Raw genomic sequence first — 25847 nt, 5'->3', positions numbered from 1 at the left:
CCCTCTCTTCCACCGATGAGCTGTGGGCAGTTTGGGTATTTTAGATTTGTGAAATGATGGTTTTTATATGTGTTAACTTAAATGCTTAGGAAGACATGTTTAGGGACTTTAAGTTGATCTTGAAGTGTTATCACAAATAATATCACCTTAATTTGGAGCACTTTATATTTTTCAAAACTGTATGGTTATCATTACTTGATTTCCCCACGTAAGAAGAGTAGTTTCATCCCCATTTAAAGAAAGAAGACTGAGACATACAGAACTTTGGCATTAGCTCCTTAAATGCAGCAAATTAGCAGAAAACCAGGACTGGTATTTAGGCTATCTCTAAACTAACTTTAAAGTTGCTTAAAAGAGTGAGGAGAAGTGAAAATTTGGAACACAATTTCTTCTGTTCCCTTTTGAAGAGCTAAAATACTTTTCCTTGACAAGCTCAAGAAGGATTAGACTGAAAGACACAGGTTAATACCAAACCAGAATAGTCCTGAGGCCACTGCTGCTTGGTTGGCCCCTAGAGAAGTGTAGATGACTAAGATGCGAAGCCTAAAGCCAAGGTGGAAATTTTCCACCAACCTGTGTCCATGTTAGCTGTGGCATAGCCTTATTATAGCCTTGCTAAAAAACGTGTAAATGTGCTTTGTCAATGTATGCTTGACCATCAGAGGCATACATAGAATTATCACACATAATTTAGATGTGTTGAGGGCTGCATCCACCAGAACTATCCAACAATGGGAAGGAGGGCTACTTAGAAGGCTAAGCCCCTATCACTGAAGATAGCCAGGTAGAGGTGAAATGGCTGTTAAGGGCCATAGTGAAAAGAGATGTTTCAAGATTCTAAGGCTGTGCTGTCCAATATGGTAGCCACCAGTCACATGAGGCAATTTAAATTTGAATTAATTAAAATTAAATAAAATTTAAAATTCAGTTCCTCAGCTTCACTAGTCCCATTTCACACGTGTTTAGTGGCCACCTTATGAGACCATGCAGAGAACATCTTTATCATCACAGAAAGTTCTATTGGACAGCCTTGCTATAATATCCTCCAACTCTTAATATGAAATGATTGCATTGTGTGAAGTAATGCTATTCACTCCAGAGACATGAAGGTGTGCAAGCCATAGTCTCTGTCTTCAAAGACTTTACAATCTCATAGAGAAGATGTAATTAAATGTGGCGTGTCGTGCAGGTCAGCATCTCAGTGCATGGCTGTGCTCTTCTGATTCTCTCCTTAGTTCCCTCTGTTCTCTTGTGGAGAGTCTTCTGGATGGGGCAGTCTCGCTGTGACTGGGCACTTGCTACTGAGAGAATGAAATGCTTGGCAGATGCGAAAGAAGATGAGACACTGCCTGAAGAGAGATCACTCTTCAAGTTGAGTAAAAAGCCCAAGAGTGGTTACGTGGGACAAAAGATCAGAGGCCATTGAGTCTTTACCAATTACAAATGTGCTACAGAGATCACCATATTTTATGTAATAATAGTTTTGCTTGTGCATGACCCTCTGGGCTGGCTGGACTACTCATCTATAAGAATATCAGCAACTCAGGTGGCTGCTTTTTTGTGATTGCTTTGTGCAACTAGGTGATCGAAACCTGGATCCCGAGCCTTAGCCAGCAATCTTGCTAATACAAAGCAGGAAGGTTTAGGTGCAGGACACAAATCCATATATTGCCAGAAACAATCCAAAGGTGTTAACAGCAGCATCTTTGTATATGAAATACATGCCATTATTAATCAGGGACTAATTATTCCCTAGGGAATTATTCAATATCTATACATCATGATCATCCAGTGCGTCTACCGTATTCTGGAATAATAAAGCAAATTAGAGTCTATCTTCTAGGAATTTATAATATCAGATGGAAAGCCTTGAAACCAAACCAAGAGACATTGTCCGTTTTTTCCCTTGAACATAATAGATGCATAATTTAAACATGTAAGTTTATAGATAAATTAAATAATACATTGAAAAGTGCTTAGACTGCTTCCTCCTTCTTTGTACATGAGTCAGTTAGTAGTATTATCTGTCTGTTAGTTTGGGTTTATCTGAACTTTTCTCCAGGTAAGAAATGGCTCAAAGTGGATGCCTACTTAAGATTAGCACAAAACCATAGCATCTTTGAACAACTTACTCAATAACATGAGTTTTGCTGGTATGCATATTATATTTCTATTGGAGCACTTAGTTTATAGCTTATATTTTAATCACTAAGTACATGCAATCTCTTTTATAAGAGATCATAATATCCCTTAGGTGATCACTGACTATTGTGATCCATCAAATTTCTTGACTATTTTTCTTATGCTCAGCACTGAGTTCACACTTGTTGAATTGGAATGGATTCCAGGGCATTGCTTATTCACTGGACTTAATTGGTGAACAAATGAACTTGACTAAGACATTATCAAAGGCTGCATCTCCAGTTGAGCTCTTAGTAACCTTGGGGATTATGGTGGTTTACTACGGAATTCTATTTTATATTTCGGTTTGCAGTTGTGGTTGTTTTCCTCTAGTGGGAAAGAACGTTGTCTTAGAAAGACACTCTGGTTTCAGAAAGAGGAGTATTAGCTATTTAACTGAGGGAATAGGTTTGTACTGGGATGTTCAAAGAAAAAGAAGAAGAAAGGAAACATATGATGAATAAGAAGAGAATCAGGGTTCAGCTGAAACACTTCAAATTTCCATGGCCTTTGGAGATTCCTTGCCACTCCTCCATCATAATTAGAAAACACTGACATTCAGAGCCGATTTAAATGCTTCCATCAGTCTAAAAAAAAAATGTTGCCTGATTTCGCTCTCTAACCACACTCAGTAATTAGAAACATAAGGCACTGTTCTGGATGTTTGCTTGGGAACCTACCCTTCCCAGGCCTGGTGTCTCTACCCATTGGCTACAGGACTTTTATCTTTTCTCACCATCTCTCTTAGGAGCCCCAGCCCAGATCACAGGAAGAGTGTGAGGTTGCCATGGGCATTCTTGGAAAAACTGGAAACCTCCGGCGCCACTTCAGACTTCAAAATACGCGGAAGAAACTCACTCTCCCTGCTCATTTCCTCGCTGAAGCGCTATAGATCTGTATTGCGTTTGGAAGGCAGCAATTTAAGGATGACGAGATAGGATTTAAACCAAAAAGAGTCAAAAGGAGGATCTTTGTGACAACTGGCTTGAAATGACATCTTTGTTTGCTTCTGAGAACGAGAAAGCTGTTCCAACAGCTGACTTTAGAGTTCCTCACCCATCTTGCAGAAAAACCTGTACTTTGCAAAACGTAGGATTCGAACACAATCCAAGAAACAGCAGCAACAGCTTTTTACTTCTGACGAAATCCACAAAGAAAATGGAAAAATACTTGTAATCAAGAACTTCAACTCAACAGTTACCTAGCTTGTCAAATTAGAACATGTGGCAACCACCTGCTAAGCATCTTGAAAAAAATGATACCTTCTTGTTTTCCTACCTGAACTAAAATTTCTTTGGATTACATTTGCAGTTTCCACTTTTCACACTTAAACAAAAGCTGTCCACACTATGTATAAAGATGACCAAGCAATTTTGTATTAAGTAACCAAAGAGAATCCTGCCAATTTTAGAATAATTAAGTTTCTGCAGCCTAATATAAACAGTTCCAAGAACTACATGTGGCCTACCAAAAGTATATATTACAAGTAGTCAACCCTGTGGCCAGCTGGCAGACAGAGCAACCTATTAAAGTAGAATTGTTCAGAATTTGGAGTATTATTTTTCTTTTCTCCCAGTATTTTTTCTGCATCCAACTTTGTTTCTTTGGGAATGTTTTCAAGTATACAAAGCAAGAAACTATTGTGGAATTGCACTTCTTGTAAACGAACGAGCATTTCTCTTGAGATCTTTTGGAACGCACAAATCATTCCCATTTCAACCCTGTCTACACAGGCAGCCAAAGCTAAAAGAGCAAATGAATCTACCTTGTTCCTACTCAAGTTGTTGTGATCATATTTTGCCTGACCATCAGAAAGGTCAACAACAGTGACCATGGCACAAATGAATGTGGACATTAAGCCATAGGCCCACTGGGTACCAGAACATCTTTCTGACCATATATCCTTGTACTGCCTTTACCAGGTGCTTGGTGTGACAGACTAGTCTTGCCAATAAAGGCTAAAGTCATAGATTGAATCCCACCAGGAATGAGTTAACCATTTGAGAGAAAAAAAATCCTAAACCACTGCCATGTGCTATGACATTAATCCTGGCCAGCTATGTGGCAGATATAGCTTGACAACTTTACATTGAGAAAATAGAAATGCTTAGACTAACTCACCCCACCAGGACATACAGAGTACGGCCAAATGCACGTGAGTGTGTCATCACACAACAGGCCCTACATATTCAACTGCATTGTAAGTTGTCATCTTCCCTGTGTTTAAGTTCAGATACAATCAGGAGTGGTCGAGGCTCCACAACCATCATCACAGTGAGAATTTCAATAAAAACATTCAATAAATATTTATGAAGTATTATCCATGCACTAGGCACCTTGCTTAGTGTGGCGTATAAATTGTGAACACAACTACTCTGCCCTCAGGGTGCCCACGGTCTGGTGGTGGATGGAGACAATAAACAGAATACAAATTGGGATAGGGGTTAGGAAGAAAGAAAAGAAGGCGCTGTGAGAGAGAACTACAGCTATGGTTTAATGGTTTCTTTTGAGTTAGAATAAGATACGGGTGGTAATGGCTTTTTCAAACAGGAATGATATTAAGGCACACACAGACATGCACTCATAAAAGAAACGTAAGTGTGTAAGACCAGAGTTTGCATCCATTCATCAACTATAAACTGACATCTACTCTGTGCCAGAGTGCAGATGAATGAAACTCCTTTCCACCTCCCTCTCCTAAAGTAGTAGGGGAGAAGTAAAGGAACTAACTACCCTGATTCGAGGGATGGTGAACCATTCTCACCCTTTTCTTTCCCTCTTCGGGTCCTGTGTACGTAACATGTAAATAATGATCCACCAGATTCTCTTTGCCAGAATTCATGCAGATACAGGAAATCCACGTAAGACATTAGCTTTGCCCTGCTAAGGTGGGAGGCATGAAAGAGGGCATCTTTCTGGACCCATCCAGCTCAGTGAACTTCTGACAGCAAGAGCGTGTTTCTCACCCACCATCAAGCAGAAATTTGCTGATTTAAACTAAGCCAATCCACTATGTTTTTCAAACTTTGATTCATGATTCCAAGAAACAAACAGTCCATAATAAATTTATCCCAGTGGCAGAACATCTCAAAACCAGCCTTTCCACTTTGAATACCACAAACAGACCTTTTATTTGTTGACACACAGCCCCTGGACATTCATGAAAACAAGTTGTTCTCTTGCTGCGTTTTAAGTTAAACAGATTTAAGTCAGGGTCTCAGCCGAATTTCAAAAACAGATGTTACATAGCAAAAAGGCTGAACTGACCCCAGCAAGGAGAGGCTATTTCACTTGAACTTTGATATTCTCTTTTAGCGGGAGAAGCGATCGAACATGCCTTAAACTGGAAGCAAGAGCAACCTGCAGCTTAGCGCTGTCCCCACTCAGGGACTGCCTCGCAGGTCTGGGAAGCTGCTGGGCATTCAGGACTCTTGGTTTCGAGAATAAGCATTGCTGGTAAGGGCTGGTGACTGGGAGGTGTAGGTGCCTCGATGTGGAGGAGGTTATTGAGAAAAGATGATCTTCCTTCCACATGCCATCATCTTGTTTCTCTGTGGACCCCAGAAAACTTCCGTCAAAGGGCTCCACTCTGTCTGTCCCAGCATCCCTCTGTTGTAGACACAATTCATGCCAGCCTAAACTCCCTAGTCCTGCAATGATTTGGCCCCCATTTCTGCCACTGGGCCTTTGTCCCTGCTTCCCGCCTCCCATAACCTGAAGTGCCTTCCATTCCCTCTGCAAATCCCACATATTTTTCTAGAGTTTAGCTCAAGTCTTATCTTCATCCAAGAACAATCCTCTCTTTCAGCTTCTACTGCATTGTCGGCACCATTCTTCTTGGTGATCAACACCATAAGGCTTTGTTACTCCAATGTTTCATAACATCTCTTTCACTGGACCTAGTCTGAAGCCGCTCAATGTCAGGGTCTACATCTCCTTTGCTATCCCCTCACAGTGCTGAGCACTTTGCTATGCATTTGTAGATGCATGGAGATATTTGCTGAGTTGAACTGGTTGAAAAGCTCAAGAATCCTGGCCTGAGACTCCAAGTTCCACATAATGCCATAGCTGTGGCCATTCATGCTGTTTGCCCCATGTTCCTGTTCTACTCCTTCTAGGTACATTATAAAAGTGTATCAAACTTGGCCCCATGTGGCCCCTTGTGGTCAGCTGGGGCAAAGTGACTAGTTCTGGCTAATGAGTTGTGAGCAGAAGTATCATGTCGCTTCCGGGTGATTTGCCAACGTGAGACCCTCCAGAAATCTCTTTTCTCTCTACCACAGTTGGCAATATTTTCAGATAGTCATTATTAGCAGGGGTCCCAGAGTATGGATGGTGGTGATCTGAACCAGAGACCCCTGTCTGTCCAGCATGAGTGACACACAAACCTTTGTTTTTAACTCATTGAGATTTTGGCTATTTCTGACCCCGGCGTAACCTAGCTTGTCATGACTGACATAGTCTTGGTCAACTCTGACATTAGGTAGTACAGATCTGCAGATCTTGCTTCTAAGTATGAACTTACTCAGCTTCTCTAGTTCCTATTCCCTTCCATGCGTTTGCAGGAAGAGCATCAGGGAGGGGAAGTGGCTCATGTTGAGCTTGCTCCTTGGCCCCATCTCTCTTCCTATGAGCTAGAAAACTGCTACTAACTATAGGAGTGTTCACATAGTATGTGAACATTCATTCATACCGGCCATACAAACTCAAGTAACTTTAAGGACCAAAGAGGTAAATATTTGGGGAGTGGTGGCTGGGGGGGGGGGAAATGGAGAATGCATGCATCCCTAAGAGAATTTGAATTCAAAATTAAAAAAACAAAACAAAACATGCTGGGCAAGGAAAGAATGTTTGCACGGCAGAGAGGGCCTCAGATGGCCAGTTTGTGACCATGATTTCTACAGTTTTTCATTGATGGCTGATCCTCCAGGCCAGACACCATGAGGAGTTACAGGGGTGAACCACGCTAGTATGCGTGTAGAAGCTACACGCATACTAGCTTCCAGTGTAGATGGACAAGTTTATCTATTCAGCCAACAGTTATGTAGCACTTACTATGTGCCGAACACAATTCTAAGCACTTTAAGAATGTCTGTTTAAATCCTTGTAACACTCCTTATTGTTCCCTTTTTACAGACAAAAAGACTGAGGCCCAGAGAAGGTGAGTCATTTGCCCAAGGTCACACAGCTAGTAATTGGTAGGACTGGGATTTACTTCCCAGCCCTAGAGGTGTGCTCTTAATCACAACATTCTGTTCCATCTACAAGACCTGTAAATGGGGAAATGGTCATGTGATTGTCTGGAGAGATTTATACCCCTCTCCCAATTGCTCTTGCTAGGAGCTGTTTCCTGTCAGCAGGAGGGTTTGGCCCGCTCTATGTTAGGTTAATTTCACATTTGATGTTTATTAATGAAGTAAAAATGAATCTTCTGTTTATGCTCATTTGCACTTTGGCAAACTGATTTATTATTTCATGTAAGTGGGGTTCACTTTAAAAATAAGCTGAATTTGTCCTATAACCTTAAAAAAATAAATTACCACATTTTACACTTTGACCATTTCTTTACTTTGCTTGCTTGATTAGCTTTGGATATGAAGCTAAATCATCTAAAATTTATCTGTGTCAGTATTGGGGCACATTCAGGTTTTGTGGGACCTGAAGATTATTTGGGAGGCCTTCTTTAAGAAACAGAATACAATATTAAATGACATGTCCCAAGAAGGGGTCCTGTGGCTTCAGCTCTGCTCATTTCATGGCAGATCAGCTTCTGGAATCTCACCTTGGAGTCTTATGTGTGTTCCATAAAAATATTACGGCATTCTTACTTTGCTTTGAAGTTCAATTACAATAGGCCCTCCATATCAGTAGGTTCTGCATGGATGGATTTCAATGAAAAGTAGGTAGAAAATATTCCAAAAAAGACCCCAATAAAAAATAACAATACAAAAATAAAAAGAATACAAATAAAAACTAATACAGTATAATAAGTATTTACATAGCATTTATATTGTATTAGGTGTTATAAGTAATCTAGAGATGATTAAAAGCACACGGGAGAATGTCCATAGCTTATGTCCAAATACTATGCCATTTTACATCAGGGACTTGAAGATTCGTGGACTTTGGTATCCTCAGGGGTTCTGGAACCAATCTCCCATGAATACCACAGGATGACTGTACTTTGAGGCTACAGTTATATTCTCCCCATATTTTTTCAAAAAAAATTTCTACACAAAAACCAGAATCTAGGAAATAAATAATGTAGGGTACAATTATGTATCACTCTTCACAGTGATTTGCAGAAAAGTAGATTTACAGATATAGCCAGTGCATTGCAGTATTTTGTCTATGAACCACATAATTAAGTATGATAGGTGGATGAGAGGGCAGAGAGATTTAAAATATTATAACCCTTTGCCAAGATGAGGCCAATGAAAAACAAATAGAGTATCAGAAATCACAATTTACGTCAATGACCATATCATTGCATTCACCAAATTTTCCATTGCCTTGAATTAAAAAGAGCCCATTTTATAGGAAAAAATACTAGTATGGCAAATATAGCCCAGATCTAATACGGCATATGAGATGGAGAAAGTCCAATTCAATGTATCTGTAATAAACGAACAAATAAATGAATGAATAGGTGTCTGAATATGTTTAAGGAAGGTTCTAATATTAGGTGGTCACTAGTTTCCCCATCAACCCTTGTTTACAATTGCATCTTTTATTTATAAATCATTAGCCAGTAATCTGGGGGAGGCAGTCAGTTCCCCAGAATCTCTCATTATAACAAATGTCTTTATATTTATAAATTTTGTAATTCTGCGGCGAAATCAGATTCAAAATCATGGTATAATATACTTATGGGAGAAATTCACTGAAGAACGTGGAGAAAATGCTCTCAGAAGAGCTCCTTCCTCCAGGCCTCACATGTGTTTGCGTTCACCCCCTGCATCCTCTAGATATGATAAACACACTTTTCCCCAAACTGAGGTTGCCCCATTCCATGATACATCATATTTGGTCATTAAAGAACAGGACTCAGCATTAATGTTGGCCTTCTCCATTACTCTTCTACAAAGTGTTTTCAGCCAAAGATATTAAACTAGTCAACCAACTGCCCTTTCCCCCTGTCAGTGAAACAGCCAGCATCCTGAAATCACAGCTCATTTGTACCCTGTTGGCGTGAATATTCAGACTCCATTTGTCTCCAGCTCTTAAGGGCTGGTGTTAGAGTGAATGATGGAATTAGCAAAGGGAAGGAGGAACAAAACCCCAGATTGTGTGTTCTGCTCAAATCCTACTCGCGTACTATTGTACTGCATAGTGCAAGACATTCCCAAGTTCATTTTGTTGAGCATCCTGAAGCAGAGTTTAGAAGCAGGTGAGTCTGTGTCCTATAACTGCACAAATCCTGTTATAGGTGGAAGCTCAGGTAAGACTTGATAGTTTTGTTTCAAAGCTAAATAGCACAATCATTCTTTTCCCTTTACTGCATACTCACTCGTGCTTATGGGAACAGAAGTCTGGCAAGGAGTTCTGGACAAGAGCTGCTGCCACCATTGTCTGTTTTTCTCCCTGCTGTCTGTGTCCCCAGCCACCACCTTGGCTTATCCCCTGTGGCACAGTCTCTTCCTGTCAATACTCATGTCAGGCAGGAAGGTGTGCTTCATTGGAGGTGCCTTTTAAAGCCAGGTGCGAATCCCTGGACAGGGAAATTCCATCATTTGTGCAAGGTCACAAAATCTGCACGCAGCGGTGGTAGAATGTTCTCTTACCCTCCTTACCCTGAAAGAAGGTTCCCAGAATGCTGGGAAGACCATGGAATCTGTGATCCCCACATCCCCTCAATCCTTAACCAAACTTGGGCTATGCCCAGGCCCATCATGTTATTTTCCTTCTCATACCTCATGACAAGGACCCAAGAGCTGTCTCTTTGGGGGCGGACTCCAGGGGAAGGGACTGGCTTTCAGGCCTTCTCTCATATAAGCCTAGTTCTACAGCCACTGCCAGAAATCCATAGGAAAGAATCTTAGTTTAAGAAAGAGCCCTTCAGATCTTACCATAGCAAGTTTGGGCACACTCGAACGAAACGAGTCTGAGCACTTTGTCAAGGGTGTCCATAGAGACTCGTTCTGCAAAACTCAAGGAAAGAAGAAGAAGGAGGAAAAATAACCCAAACTTCTCTTTCCACTCCATCTGGAGCTTCAACTGACTCCAAAAATATTGGCCCACAGCGGTTATAAAATCTCTCATTTGTGCTGTTCTAGAATAAGGGCCAAGCCTGCTAGGTGCTTACAACTCAAAGCACTTCTTTTACATGCTCATAGGAAAATGGTCTTTCTCTCCAAGCCCTTGAGCTGACTGAAATTAATGAAACACAGTTGGGAGGCACCTAAGCTGGCTACTGGCCATCATTCATTGTAACACCCCAAACAGGCCATTCATGGATTGCAGGGCTCTTTCCTCTTGCCGTCAAAATTTCTCATTTGATACAAACAGCAATTTGCATAACACCACTGACTCAGGTGTCACTGAGTTTTGGGTAGTTTCAAGAAAATAAGCACCATTTTCTTGGCTACTCCAAGACTGCAAAGAGGAAAGTGTGGAAGTGGGTACTTGAAGAAAGCTGGTAGCTCAAAGTTTACTTTAAAAAATGGGTGGGATGTGCAAAAAGGAAAGAGGAGGTGTCCAGACCTCTGACAGTCTCTTGCCAATAATCAGACAAACCCCAAAGATCAGGGGTTCTGCTAAGGAAGGAAAATTAAGGGAGAGAGAAGAAGAAAAAATTAAAGCAAGGTGAGAACTTAAAGGAAAAGTTAAACACTTTGGAAAATAAAAGAAAAACGAATGAATGCCTTTCCTTCTTTTATTTGCATCACCTAATAGAGGAAATTAGGGAGATTCAGTCCTGGGGCAAACAGGGGCCCATTAGAGATGACATCTGATGGTGGGGCCCAGAGAGGAGAGGCTAGTCGCGGCTGTCAGGAGCCGTGGCCTGGCCCCTCCATTCTCCACCAGCTCCCATTCTGGTCCAACAAGGAAATCCAAAAATACTGCCAAAGCCTACTCCGGGGAACAGCTGGGGTGGGACGACAGGCAGGGACAAGGGACGAAGGAGGGAGTCCGGTGCAAAGTGGCACGTCTCCCGCCCCCAGCTGTGGACTTCACTGACCATCTCCATGGCAACTGAGTGGCTGCCCCCTGATCCTGAAAAGGACCCACCTCTGTCTCTTTGGTCATTAGGAGTCTACTCCTGATCAGCTCTGACTGGCTGATGAAGGAAATGGCCCCAGAGGAAGGTGCTGTTGTGTGACACCCCCTGGGCAGGCAGCTGGGGCATCAAACATGTGTCCATGGCTGGATTAGCTAAAGGGGAGCAAAGCTGGGTAGGGCAAGTCCAGTATGAATGATTTGGGGCATAGTCTCCAAAAGAAAGGATAGAAGAAGGAACAAAAATAGGTGCAAAGAAAGAAAGGGAGAAAAAAATAGGCATACACATTAGCTAATAATATACATGTTCTCACACAGCCTCGTTAGAAGTAGTGTGTAGACTGCTGGTGGGACTGCAAACTAGTTCAACCTCTGTGGAAAGCAATATGGAGATACCTCAAAGTGATACAAGTGAATCTACCATTTGATCCAGCAATCCCACTACTGGGCATCTATCTACCCAAAAGATCCAATGACACTCTACAAAAAAGACACCTGCACTCGAATGTTTATAGCAACACAATTCATAATTTCAAGGCTGTGGAAACAGCCCAAGTGCCCATCAATCCAAGAATGGATTAATAAAATGTGGTAAAAACAACGGTGATATAGCACATCTTATATTTTCCTGGTTAGAGCTGGAACCCATACTACTAAGTGAAGTATCCCAAGAATGGAAAAACAAGCACCACATATACTCACCAGCAAACTGGTATTAACTGAGCAGCACCTAAGTGGACACATAGGTACTACAGTAACAGGGTATTAAGCAGGTGGGAGGGAGGCGGGGGCGGGTGTATACATACATAATGAGTGAGATATGCACCATCTGGGGGATGGTCATGATGGAGACTCAGACTTGTGGGGGGAGGGGAGGAATGGGCATTTATTGAAGCCTTAAAATCTGTACCCCCATAATATGCCGAAATAAAAAAAGAAAAAAAGAAGTAGTGTGTAGAGTTCTTCCTCTTGGGAGCATCCTTCTTCTGCTATTTACCAGGAAGAACTTCCCCATACCATTTCTGATGGAAGCTTTAAGCCACTGCCCTTCTCCCCTCTACACTGTCTTCCCTGGGGGGCCTCGTCCGCTGCCATGGCGCTACTTCCCGTCTGTCGGTTATGCCTGTGGAATCCTCCCCCTGGCTCTCACCTGACCTTCGGACCTGCAGATCCCTTGTTTTCTGGACACCTGCCTTTGCATGTCCCGCAGGCCCTGACAGTCAGGAGGTCCCCCTCAGCTCCCCAAACAGTGTTCTCACCGGAAGGTGACCCATCTCGGGCATGTTCATGTTCTTTACTGTTTGCTACCACTCTGAGGAGAAAGGTACATCTCTGCCATGAGTCAATGACACCTTTCTTTCACCCTCTCTCCCCAACCTTGATTTACTCCACCTGTTTGGGGGGGAGCAGCAAGTGAGGAGAAAGCACCTTTAATAATCATCATTTGGAGACACTCTTACAGCAGAGAGATTGTAGGTTCAGAGGCTGCGTCTAATCCTCTATCTGTTCATTCATTCAGTCAATCAGTCAGTCGTTTAGTATTAAATGCCTACTGTACACAAACCTCCTCTAGTGCCAGGAGAGATGTAAAAGGCACACTCTCCATTTTCAGAAATTATACAGTGTCATAGGGAAATGAGAGTGGACACAAAGCACCCCAAGTGCCCCCAGAGTTAATAAGTGCTCAGGAAGTTCAGGAGAGAAGAATCAGAGGGAACTCCATATGAAATAACTAGAAATCAGCATATGAGAGAAAACATGATGATGGTGGTGTTGTGAGCTGAATTGTGTTTCCCCCAAATTCTATATTGAAGTCCTAATACCCAGAACCTCAGAATATAACCATATTTGGAGATAAGGTCTTTAAAAAGATGATTAAGTTATAATGAAGTCTTCAGTGTGGGCCTAATCCAATGTGAATGGTGTCCTTACAAGAAGAGGAAACTTGCGCACAGAAAGACACCAGACAGGTGTGTGCATGGAGAGATGACCCCTTGAAGACACAGGGGGAGGGTGGCCCTCTGCTCTGCAAGAGAGGCCTCAAGAAATCAACCCTGCCAACACCTTGATTTCAAACTTTCAGCCTCCAGATCTCTGAGAAAACCGATGTCTGTTGTGTAAGCTGCCTAGACTGTGGTATTTTGCTATGGCAGCCTGAGCAAACTAGAATGGGGGCAACAGACGTAATCCTGAAACAATCGCCCGAGAACTGTGCTAAATTCCTAAAAACCTTTTATTCCTACTGGGGCCAACCCCAGCAAAATTGTGAATGAGTGAAATTTCCTTTGGTTTCTCCATCCTCTACCCTATGAAATCTCTTCTTCCTGCTCCTCGGTGGTCCCTCTGCTGGCAGAAGTTCTCCCAGGTGAGAAAGATTTATTGAAAGCGCGGTTACTTATTGCTCCTGAAATCACCAGTATTCACCCTGGGAGACTGACTCATCCTCTCTTCATTGCCTCAGATCACTAGCATTTTTAACAGGAAGTGAAGACTGCATTATCAATCAGGGACTTTTTAAAAGATATTATAAATGCAGGAAAAATAAAAAAATAAAACAAAAAAAATCAGATTATAAAATAACAAGAAAGCAATTTCTTCAAAACTTTATGTAATAGAGTCTAACTGATTAACTAGTAACTATACTATGAGGGTACAGCTGAAAGACTGGTTTCTTGCAATGCATCTTTAGGTGCAAGAATTTAGAAAATCGTGCAGAGAGGCTGTGCAACTGCTACAAGCAGAGCCCAAAGAAAATCATAAACTTTACTCACAGGTAAGCAATCTGATGTCTGAGCCTTCTGGGTGATCACCAATCCTCGTGGAATTCGATTGGATGTTCTTGAAAAGTTTCAATGATACCTGGAATAAAAGGAGGATGGAAGCATGATTAAGTTGAACAAATTTGAGTTAATACAGACTATATATTTTAGAATATCATTTCTTCCTCAGGTACTGTTGCTAGTTAGGACCTTAAAGGGGAAAATAAGGCACAGATAGAAATAGCTATTCTGCATTTTCATTTTAAAGAAAATAAGCACAATTATTATGAAGTCAATCTCTCATTTTTTCCAAATCATGGGACAGAGAAGGGGGAATAGTTATTACAAACCCACTGGCAGAGACAGTATTTATTTGCCAAGTTTCTCTTTCTCTTCTCCCAATTCCCTCAGTATTTTTATTTTAATATTTGAGAATGAATAAAGGGGAAATAGAGGAAGAAAATGTTGTTAAGTGGGAAAACTTTTTTTCTTTTTTTTGGTCTATAGTGTCTGTGTATGTTCATGGACTATCTTGTCAGTGAGACGAAGGGAGAAAGGCTTTAAAGAGAAAACAAAGTGAATGGCTCAAACCAACGAAAAGTGGAGTTTGTCTTCAGATAAGCTTGTTCCCTTTTATTTTCAGATTTAGGGTGTAAGTGCCAGAAAGTTAATGAAACTCTTGCTCCCTGTTTGAAGATCTTTCTCTACCATCTGTGACTTTGCAACTTCAAATCGATGCCCTCGTGAGCCTTCCTCACCATGTCCCTTTAAGCCGTAGCTTTTCGTGCAGGGCCCAACATACAGATTCTGGCTGACCTGGCTTGGAAGCACTTGCCAAAGTTCTCCGCAGGCAAAGCTGAGTCTAGACAGGACATGGTGAGGAAGGAAAAGACCCATGATGAAGGACAAGGGGAAGGGGCTGGGCCGTTAGGCAAATGAGCCTGTCTTCCTTCCCCAGTCCCCACTGTGGCCAGTGGCAAACAGCCAGACACTATTATTGCTCATTTGATTTAACCAATTCCTCAGGCATAGGGAGAAATGGGTTTTATTTGAAAACACTCATTATGGGAGAACCAAGATGTAATAAAAGGAAAAAAGTAATTTCTCTCCTCTCAATCAGATTTCTAGTCCTACAAGAGTGCTGATTTTCTTAGAGCCTTTGGGAAACCTCTAGCTAAAGCCATTCAGTATCATAAGAAACAGTAACTAGTGTCTTTCTAGATTACACAAGTGGGAAAACACTGCCAGCACATGTTTATAAAAAATAGTTAAAATCCTACTTTAAAATTTCCACCGCAAGTGTTCTCAGAAAGATGCCATTATCCAAATGGATACTAAGGGGTTAAGTGGGAGGAAGGGAAAGTCTCAAATGATAACTTATTGTTACAGGAAATCATTGCAAAGGTTAAATTAGAGATCCTTTATGAAAATGAATAACTTTATATAGCCAGCAAAAAGAACCAGATTTTAATTAATTTAAAATTTTACCTTAAACCGTTGAATTAGGGTCCCTTGATTTCAACATTACTATTTCTATAAAATAATCCTCAAATGACCCTTTTATAATATGTTTTGTTTTCCTTATGGAAATAATAATAACTATTATTTATTAAGTATTTTTTAGAACTAAGCCCTGAGCCAAGCACATTATCTATTTCATCTGATGACTACAATAACCTTGTAAGATGCATATTCATATCATAGGATAAGCACTGAGAAGTTCACTGTGTTTAAGCCATTGGCCTGAATTCACCCAGCTAGCAGTGAGGCCAGTCTTTGAAGCCAGCACATGTGCCCTCAATTGCTTATTCACTGGGCACTCTGCTCTAGGACGGAGCACACAGTGGTGAGCAAGGACTCTGTTTGCACGGGGCTTGCATTCTGGTGGGGTACAGGCAAAACACGCTTCTGATCATGAGTGAATGCAACAGCAGATTGTGAAGGGGACCACTGAAGGTCGCTGGAGGTTGGATGGTGAGGGGATGGTCTCTCTGAAGGAGAGACATCTAGGCTGAAAATACATTGGTAGGAAGAAGTCGACCATGGAAAAATCTGGAGAAAGTGTGCACCAGGCAAAGCTCTGGAGAATCCTGGTAGGAGGCTTTTATGGCATGGCTGTGGGCTCTGTGACCATGAAGCTCTTCCAAATATTCAGTTCATATGGGATGTGGGCTCATGTGTCCATTAGTAGGGTACACATTGCTGAAAGACGTGGTGAACGAAGGGTCTTACGAAGAAAAGATCCCCAAAGGGATGCCCTTGGTGGGAAGCGTGAGGGCGGTAGTGGTGCTGATGGTCTGTCCCTGCCCACACAGGACACTGCCAGGGAGGCACACTGTCACTTCTGCATCCACAGAGCTTCCCCGCCTCCCTTTCTCACTTGGGAAACTTGAAGAGAACAGTGTTCTGCGGGTTTCCAAGACCTCCTTTCTGTCTTGTATGTTAGAGTACAAGGCAGACTATTTCTTAATAACAGACAGAGGAATGAAAAGCTACAGGACGTAATCCTTGGAATGGGAAAAGAATGGCAAGTAGCTATTTCAGTCTTAGTTGGCAGGAAGTCACATAATTTGTGGAGATGGAAATTAAAATAAAATACTTAAAAATAGATCTATGGGTTTTAGTCAGAATGAGCCAGTAACAATAAAACATATGAATTGTCTCTGTTTTACATTTACAGTTGAATATGGGATCTAGGAGTATGTTAGAAGGAAGAAAATATGTGAACTTAGGGAATTTGGGTCATTTAAATAAATACTAACAAGTGAATTGACCCTGAACCAGTCATTTAACTATTCAATTCTTTTATCTGTAACATGAACCATTTGGAATAGATTTTTAAGAGTCCTTCAACTCAGATGGTTTATGTACAATGCTACAGTTTTTCAAGAAAAAAATGCATTGTGTATATCTCTATATCTGTGAATAACCTTGTCATAGTTATGAATAACACAAGTTCAACAAAGTTCCCCCATTTTCAGCATCTAACAGGGTGCTCAGAGAAGAGTATTGCTTTTTGGTGGCCACCTACTCCCAGCCTTCTCCATCAATTCTAGGAGATCAATGAATTTGATAGCTCCAAGAGAAATGATAATATCATATAATTATGATTATATGATATATATCGCATAATATCTATAACTTATCAAATGTCTACCATGTGCAAGGTGCTTGATATCTGTTCTCATGTAATCTTCATGAGAAAAATCTGAAGCTAGTTGCTTTTTATTATCCTTTTAAGTTAAGCAAACATATTTAGATTCACTGTTACATAGTTAATAACTGACAGAGTTGGAATTGAAACCCAGATTTGTTTTATTCCAAAGCTCTTTCCATGACTGAACACATGGAGTAGTAGTCATAGATGCCAACATTGACATTTTCTTTTATGTTTTTGAGATCGACTTTAAAAAATGTTCTGGAGGAGGGTTGTTTTTGTTTTTGTTTTTAGAGGAGTCTGCTTTGTCAACCAGGCAGAAGGCAGTGGCCCAATCATAGCTCACTGCAGCCTCAAGCTCCTGTGCTCAAGTAATCCTCCTACCTACCTCAGCCACCCAAGTAGTTAGAACTACAGGCATAAGCTACTGCAACCAACTGGTTTATTTGTCTCTTTCTTTCTTTCCTTCTTCTTCTTTTTTGTTTAAGAGATTGGATTGCGCTATTTTGCCCAGGCTGTCTTTGAACTCCTGGCCTCAAGGGATCCTCCTGCCTCAGCCTCCTGAGTCACTGAAATTACAGATGTGAGCCACCTTGTTGTTGAATTTAGCTAGACTGACTTAGGTATCTGCCTATAATGGAACAGCTTATGGCAATCCAACGTTCTCATCGAGAACAACCAGAAAATTTGGACAGAATTCCAAAAAACCAAAATCTATTTGAAGGCATCAGAGAGCTGCTGCAGTTTCCAGGACTTGATAGGCCAACATCTTCTTGGAGGGAAGGAAGGCCTGGAAAAGTGACCTCATATTCAGTGTTTTCCCCCTCCAGGCATTTGCTGTCCTTAAGATACAAAGGACAGAGGATATAAAAGAATTAAAAACTAAGCAGAACATTCTGAATAGCAAAGCAGAGTTTTCAGCAATTTCATGGACTTGACTAGGAAAGACTTAAAAGTTCAAGAAGGAAAGACCATTTTGGGATTGATAGAGCTGTTCTATATTTTATATGTGGGTGGGTGTTGTGTAACTATGCATTCGTCAAAACCTGCAGAATTGTGAACTATAATGAGTTAGTTTTCTTGTGTGTAAGTTTTGATAAAAAATAGGACCACCCCCCCCCAAAAAAAAGAAGAAAGGGTCTTGGGCTACAGTCTAAGTTAGGACCCTTGGAGAGTTCACTCACGGAAAGGGAGCAAAGTAGAGGCGAATGGACTCAGACAAAATAGCAGATGAGTTGCAGATCACCTCAGCCCTACTTAGCTGAAGTGAAGCCTTAGGGAAAACTATCAGAAGATAAGATAATTCCTCTCTGGAGGAAAGCAACATCAGCAGCATCTCAATTAATATCCGTGTGGAGGAAAGGAAAACCAAATCTTGCCCTCTATTTAACACCATTCTTCCAATAGTTTCAGAGTGATTGTAGATCTAAAAAGATCATTAAGTATAAAGGAAAAAATGAATTGTATTATGTTAAAATTAAGAACCATAAAGAGAGTGAAAAGCCAAGCCATAGAATGAGGAAAAAAAATTAGCACTACATATGACAAAGAACTTGCACCTAGAATATATAAAGAATTTCTATAAATCAACAAGAAAAATAAAGATGATCCAATTGAAAAGTAGGTAAAGATTTCATCAGGCACTTCACAAAAGAGGCTATGAAAATGGCCAACCAGCATAAGAAAAAGTGCTCAATCTCAATCATTAGAAAAATTCAAATTAAAACTGCAATGAACTAAAACTACATAAAATCAGAATAACTAAAATGTAAAAGGCTGATAATTCAAAGAGTTGATGAGCAACGGGAACTCTCATGCATTGCCGTGGGAATGTAAATTGGCAAAATCACTTGGGAAAAATATTTGGCAGTAGGTGCTCAAGCTGAATAATTGTACATTCTGTGACCCAGAAATTTTACTCTTAGGCATATACACAATACAAATCCATATATATATATATATTCATTCATCGGAAGACATGGACTAGAAGGTTCACAGCAGCACTATTCGTAAGACCCACAACCTGGAAATAATCTTAATGTCTATCAATAGCAAAATGGATAAATTGTGGTAGGCAAACAATGCAATACTATAAAGTGATTAGAATAATCTAAATATTGCTCAGGCAACCAATCTCAGAAACATAATGTTAAATAAGACACCAAAAACTTATTATGATTTCATTAATATAAACTTCAAACACCGACAAAACTAATACTTGATGTTATAAATCAGAATAATGGTTATCCTGGGGCTCTTGGGGGTTAAAGTTACATATATTGCCCATGCCCCCCTCCCCCCTCAAGTAAGAGCTTCAAGTGTGCCCATCCTATTCTGTTTCTTGATCTGGATGCTGACTACCCAACTGTGTTCATTCTGTAAAAGTTAATCACTGTACAATAATGAATTATACACTTTTCTTCATGTTATGCATCAATAAAAAGATTATTTTTATAATATGAATAGAAAAAGATGAAGCCTCAGTCTGGAAAGATGACAACTAAAAGGAATTTATAAGCTCAAAATATATAAAATCATGAAGATTCAAAATCCCCAGTCATGTGTTATACCAGTAGGAAAATAAAATAATAAAAAGGAAGACAACCATGAGAAAAAACAATAAGGTAACATAAGGTACTACAAATCAATGCACTTTGCAGGGGGAGAATTGTAGTTGGGAGGGCTGGGATCAATTTGGCCAGTTATTGCTAAATTAAAAGTCAACACTGGATTATTTACCAATGACTTAGTGAACTTTCCATATATATTTTTTGGCTTATCATATCTTAGAAGGGAAATATTGAATGTTTTTGCAAGTGGTCCATACCAAAGCAATTCAAATACATCTTAAGGTGCTGTGAAACTTCACATCCCTAAAACCTTTTGCTCACTACCCACAGTTTCTCCTCTTCACCTTCAACCACCCACCTTCCCACACCTGTCTCTAATAGCTCATGTGTGCATCAAGCCCTTGAACAAGGCTTCCTTTTTGCTTTTTAAAATTATATGTTTTCATTTACATTTTTGCCTGTGTACCTTAAGTAAAATTTGTCTATAGTACACTTGCATTTTAGTGTAAAGTTTTATGCCTGTGTGAGAATCTCCTGATTTTCATGGGATATGTTTTTGTGTTACTATGGAATTAGGCATAATGGAAATATATGCAGATACTTGTATAAGTGAGTAGATAAGAGGGAGAAGGTGTATTAATATGATAATATGTAGGAATTTAGCTACCAAACGGGCTAAAGTGGGAAATTAAGGATGCCATTCCTATAATTAAAGAAAATTCAGTTATTAATGAAAGTTAGAATTCTCATGGCATTCTGCAGCAAACACTTACTGGATCACAGACAAAGCTTTAAACCATTTGATTGGACTGGACATAACGTCTTTCAAATGAAAGCAGCATGGAATTGTGGAAGACAGGCTGTGGTGTCACCTAGAACCCTGCTTAATAGAGGTATGAACTTAGGGAAGTTCTTTGTTGCATATCAGTTACTTCAGTTTTAAAATGAGGATCATAATAACTACTTTGAAGGGTTTTTCCTTCTCTAAGCCCCCATAGTATTTTGTTACAGTGGTAGCATTGCCACAGGATATCATTCTACGAGTATGGGCTTCTAATTGCAGTGGCTCATGCCTGTAATCCTAGCACTCTGGGAGGCCAAGGTGGGAGGATTGCTTCAAGGTCAGGAGTTTGAAACCAGCCTGAGCAAGAGCAAGACCCCATCTCTACTAAAAATAGAAAGAAATGAATTGGCCAGCTAAAAATATGTAGAAAAAATTAGCCGGGCATGGTGGTGCCTGCCTGTAGTCCCAGCTACTCGGGAGGGTGAGGAAGGAGGATTGCTTGAGCCCAGGAGTTTGAGGTTGCTGTGAGCTAGGCTGATGCCATGGCACTCTAGCCCGGGGAATGGAGTGAGACTTTTATCTCCAAAAAAATAATAATCATAATCATAATAATTCTATACCAAACATTCAGCATATTTCCTGGCATATAACATATGCTTCATAATGTTGGGTGAATGAGTGGATAAATGAGTGAGATAACATATAAAGTGCCTAGTATTGAACCTAGAATGCCATAGGCCACCCATGAATGTTAGCTCCTTTCTCCTCATCCTTTGTTATTCTGCATCTGGAAGGCAGAATGGCTCAATTCATCAATTATTTTTATACCAACAAGTGGCCAGGACTAGCAATCCTAGCCAGGGAAATTTTGCTGAATTTTCCTTAAAATTGCATGTAGTGCAAAGAATTTAGCTTAGGTATATGTTCTCAGAAAAGTCAATTTTGTGCAAGTATGAAGAAGAAAATATTTCCTATTGGAACAGAATAAGATCACATAGTAGTACAAAGGAAGAACTTTGATGTCTTAAAACAGTGCCTATTAGCTGCAGCCCTTTCTGTTTTCTTGGACAGTCATTTAATTAAGAATCATCCATGATGCTACTTGCATCAGCCAGGATCTTTCAATTATTAGTAGAGGAATGAGGGTAGATGTTTATAGGCGAGATAATTTCTGATCAGAGAAGTGGGCGAAGGTCAGATGTTTATTTTTAAGCCTTATGAAAAGTTCTCTACTAGTCTGAAGCAAATAGAAAAGAGAAAGTCATGTGTGGTATTATGAAATTTCTGGACTTCTCATGGGAAACTAGCTGACGTCAGTGTTTGATAAGATTCCCATGGCTACAAACATAAGAGACGTTGACTCCTGAGAAAAATGTAATCTTTCTTTTACAGAGTCATGGTGTACCTGCAGCTGGAATTTGGTATAACTACCACACATCAAGAAAGACAGAGTGTAGATATTTGAAAGTCCAAACATTATGCAAAGGCAGTGGCAGTTGTTTCTCTTGCCATCATCATCATCAACAGCACCACTACCACCAACATCATTAATATCAACAAGCACTGATATTTGTTGGATTGTTTGTAAGGCATGATGTTAAGTGCTTGGGCTCTAGTGAGTGATACGAAATGGTGCACTTAATTTTATGCATATTAAATTTTCCAATGTATGCAGTCTTCCTGGCTCTCTTCTGCCTATGTGTAGCTTCCTAAATAAACAGAACTTACTGACGGAGAAGCAACTACAAAGATTAGAACCCTCATGATTGAAAAGGCAAAGTGGAGAAAATATTATGGACGTCTAGGAAAGGCAAGAACTATACCATTTATCTTTAATCTATACAATGTAGCACAGCCTCAGGTATAGAGGATAAGTTTAATAACTACTAGTTTAGCAAAATTGGATCCCTTTAATTCTATTAGACTCTCAATCTATTGATAATCTCATTAATAAAGGTGGTCCTTAGGAATTTCGGATATTCACAAAGAAGTAGCGTCCTAATTCAGTAGAGGCTACATGTCACCAAAGCAATTGGATCATTAATATTTATTCAATTCAGTTAACTCAATGAAAAATTTAGACACACTTTATTGATGTAGTGAATCTGTTTTCATGTTCCTATTATAAAATATGTTCTTGTTTATTTAAAGTATTCTTAAAACTTTTTCTAGTGTTAGTTTTGATTACTGATTGAAATTTAAGTACCTAAGGATGGGGATGCATATTATATTTCTTTTATGGCCAGTTGCTTAAGGTAAGCAAAATAATCAAAGCAAAATAACACCCTAAGTAGAACTATGTTGTTCCTCTTCACCTTTTAACCAGCTGGTGCTGCCCACCTATCTCCTCCACTACAGAGCTGCGTGCTAAGACCCAATCCAGAGCCTTGAGCTCAGTTGGTACCAAGCACAGAACGCTTAGCATAGAGAACCTGGGCAGCCGTAGGATTCAGGGCTCTGGTGAGAATCCAGAATCACCTTGTCCAACCCTCGTAACAAAAGGCAAAACTACCCGTGTGGCTAGCCTTGAAAAAAATTCACTAGTAGATGTTATTCCTCAGTATTTTAAAGAAAGGTAGGCTATACTTTATTTATTTGGACATTCAACTGAAAGAGTAGCCAGTGAAGCTGCAATCCCGTGGATGAGATGCAGAGGCCTTTGCACTAGAAACCTGGTGAAATATCACACTTGCTCTATCTGTTCATCATCACCCAGATATCTGTTATTGTCTAGGAAGCTGAGGACATCAGCAAAGACAGCAAAGTAACAATGCACAGGGGACCATTCTGCGCACTGGGCCCTGGGAAGGGCCAGTGGAATTCGTCTGATCCGTCTCCTTTTGACTTTTTCCCATAGACCTTGTTCCTGCACTGAAATGTCTGGAATGCTTGGTAGTGGGTTGGTCACAGGGCAATTATGCTTCTATCATCAATCAGAACAGCCATTGGTGGACTGATTTCCAAGTGACCAGTGGCATCACAAATGGGTTAAGAATACAAATACATAGCACTTTTGCAGTAAACAGAGCTTTCACATCCCTTTTCTCAAATGATTTTCATGGCAACCCTGGAGGTCAGTAATACAACTATTGTTGGCAACATTTTATAAACGAGACCTCAAAAGGCCTAGAGAGGTTAAATGGTTTACCCAAGTCATCTCAACTAGTGGTGGGAAGAGCTGGGTCCCCAGATATGTTCTTTCTGCAAAACATTATTCTGCCTCTATGTGATGCATGAATAACCAAGTTCATTTAGTGGGAGCTGGTTATTTTTTATTTTAGGACAAGCCAATCTCTACATCTCTTTTTAGACATTGGATCAATCCACTGCTTGATTTCTAACTGCTATCATGGGCTAAACATTTTGAAAATCACTATCTCAAGAATTGAATCTTTGTGGCCCTCACAATTCTGCCCATCTTTGCAGTAATCACATAGCAGGGAAAGTGTAACAAGTGATAAAAAACTGTCTTAACCTCAAAGCACTTGAATATCAAAATAGATCTTCTGTCCAATATGGTGGCCCACCACCGTGGCTTTCCATGAGTCCCAATCACAGTGGTGCTATAGTGAGATATGTCATTAGAAATTTGAGGTTCCATGTGGTTTACTTTTTAAAATACTAGGAAGGATACAAAGCTATCCCTATAAACATGATTCTCATTCAGTTGCATTCTAGGCATCATTTTTGAATGGAAGAAAAAGGCCTACTTAGTAGTGTTCCTGTAAGTGGTCTTTTCTGTGAATATCCTTCCTCACATGGAGAAAAAAGTTTGAGATTTGCTCTTCTATTATTCCTACCTCATGAGACAAAAAGTCAGGCCTAGTGTGAGGTTCTATTTCCAGTTATTAAATGGAAGTCACTAAGTATACAGCAGAGAGGGAAAAAGAAAGATCCCTGCCCTCCCGGTGTTAACTCTCCAGTGGGAAAATAAATATTAAACTATTTATGTCCCATTCATTTCTGTATCTCCAGTGAGTAGCATAGCTCTGAGCACATATTAGCTCCTCAATAAATAAATGTGTGTTAAGTGCATAAATAAACAAGGTCTCCCAGATGCTCAATCTTTTCCATTTCTAAATCTTGATGAAAACATCATCACCCAGTGCCCTTCTTCCCAGGACCAGACTGAAAACTGATGCAAAGTGGACAGTTGGAATCTCACTGAAACCTCCTACTGACATTTTATTGGCAATTACATTGCTGGTTGATAATAATGTGGACAATATCCAAACTTCAATCTCTCATAGCCACACATTTAAACCTAGGCTGCTATCTTTTAAAAAAAAATGTGTATTTTTAACCAAATGGAGGATGATGTACAGCTACCGATGGTCAATGAAACTCATTTCCACATTGATACATTAGTTCAAATTGAACATCCCATAATCAGTTTATCTCCAAAAGATAGCATTTTTCAAACATAACAATGCCTTTATTCATATGCCTACAAAAATATCAACAGAAGCTTGGTTTCAACATTTATAGCTGAGTAGATTGAATTAAAATAAAAATAAAAATTAATTCAATAAAAATTTTTGCCAATTGCCAGCAAATAACTATTGGACAGTTCTCTGTCTCTCTGTTGAAATGGCAATTCTGGCATTATGTATGCACAATTACAGGCTGGATAGAGCTAGCTGCTCTACATAACTGTAAAACGTGTCTTGGAGCTTCATAAGGAAAAGTTCTAAGATATACTTTTCAGAGACAAGACAACGATTCTCATATGTTTGGAACATAAAAATGTGATTGTGACAAATTACCATGAAAGAATGAAAAACAAATAACTGTTGAATAACTTAAAACAACTTTGTAAGCTTACATACACATGCTGCTCCAGAACATTGAGCCAAGCTACAAATGCATTCTGTGAAATACACTCTAAGAATGAAGGAGGGAAAATAAAGGAAAACATTAAATTGAGCCAGAATTTAAATGATATTGCGGATGCACAGATACTTAGGTTGTTTTGGAAGTGTTTTTTTGTTGTTGTTTTTTGTTTTTTCTCTTCTGCTGTTTGCTTGTGTTCCTTCATTTTCTGATGTGGCTCAAAAGAAAAAAATTCAGAGATCAAAATCAAAACTATCTTATTATATTTCAGTCTGTTTGAACCCAAACAAGGGAAATGCAGGAGTGCAGGAACTTGATCATAAGGTCCAAGAATGAGAAATCAC

The 25847-nt window shown here is 40.0% G+C and overlaps 1 protein-coding gene across 11 annotated transcripts in view; it reads right to left on the bottom strand.

Moving 5' to 3' along the window:
* CALD1 (caldesmon 1) overlaps positions 1–25847 on the bottom strand; it is a 202942-nt gene that overhangs the window by 99937 nt on the left and 77158 nt on the right. For all 11 annotated transcript variants that reach the window (XM_076006619.1, XM_076006627.1, XM_076006630.1 and 8 more), the window contains exon 2: positions 14172–14259. The gene's annotated coding sequence lies outside the window, so the exon portion shown is untranslated. The remainder of the gene's footprint in view (positions 1–14171; positions 14260–25847) is intronic.

This window comes from Microcebus murinus, chromosome 9 (assembly GCF_040939455.1).
Source record: "Microcebus murinus isolate Inina chromosome 9, M.murinus_Inina_mat1.0, whole genome shotgun sequence".
Taxonomy (NCBI): Eukaryota; Metazoa; Chordata; class Mammalia; order Primates; family Cheirogaleidae; genus Microcebus; species Microcebus murinus.
Note: the sequence above shows the minus strand (reverse complement) of the source record. Positions and strands in the feature narration are given on the sequence as shown.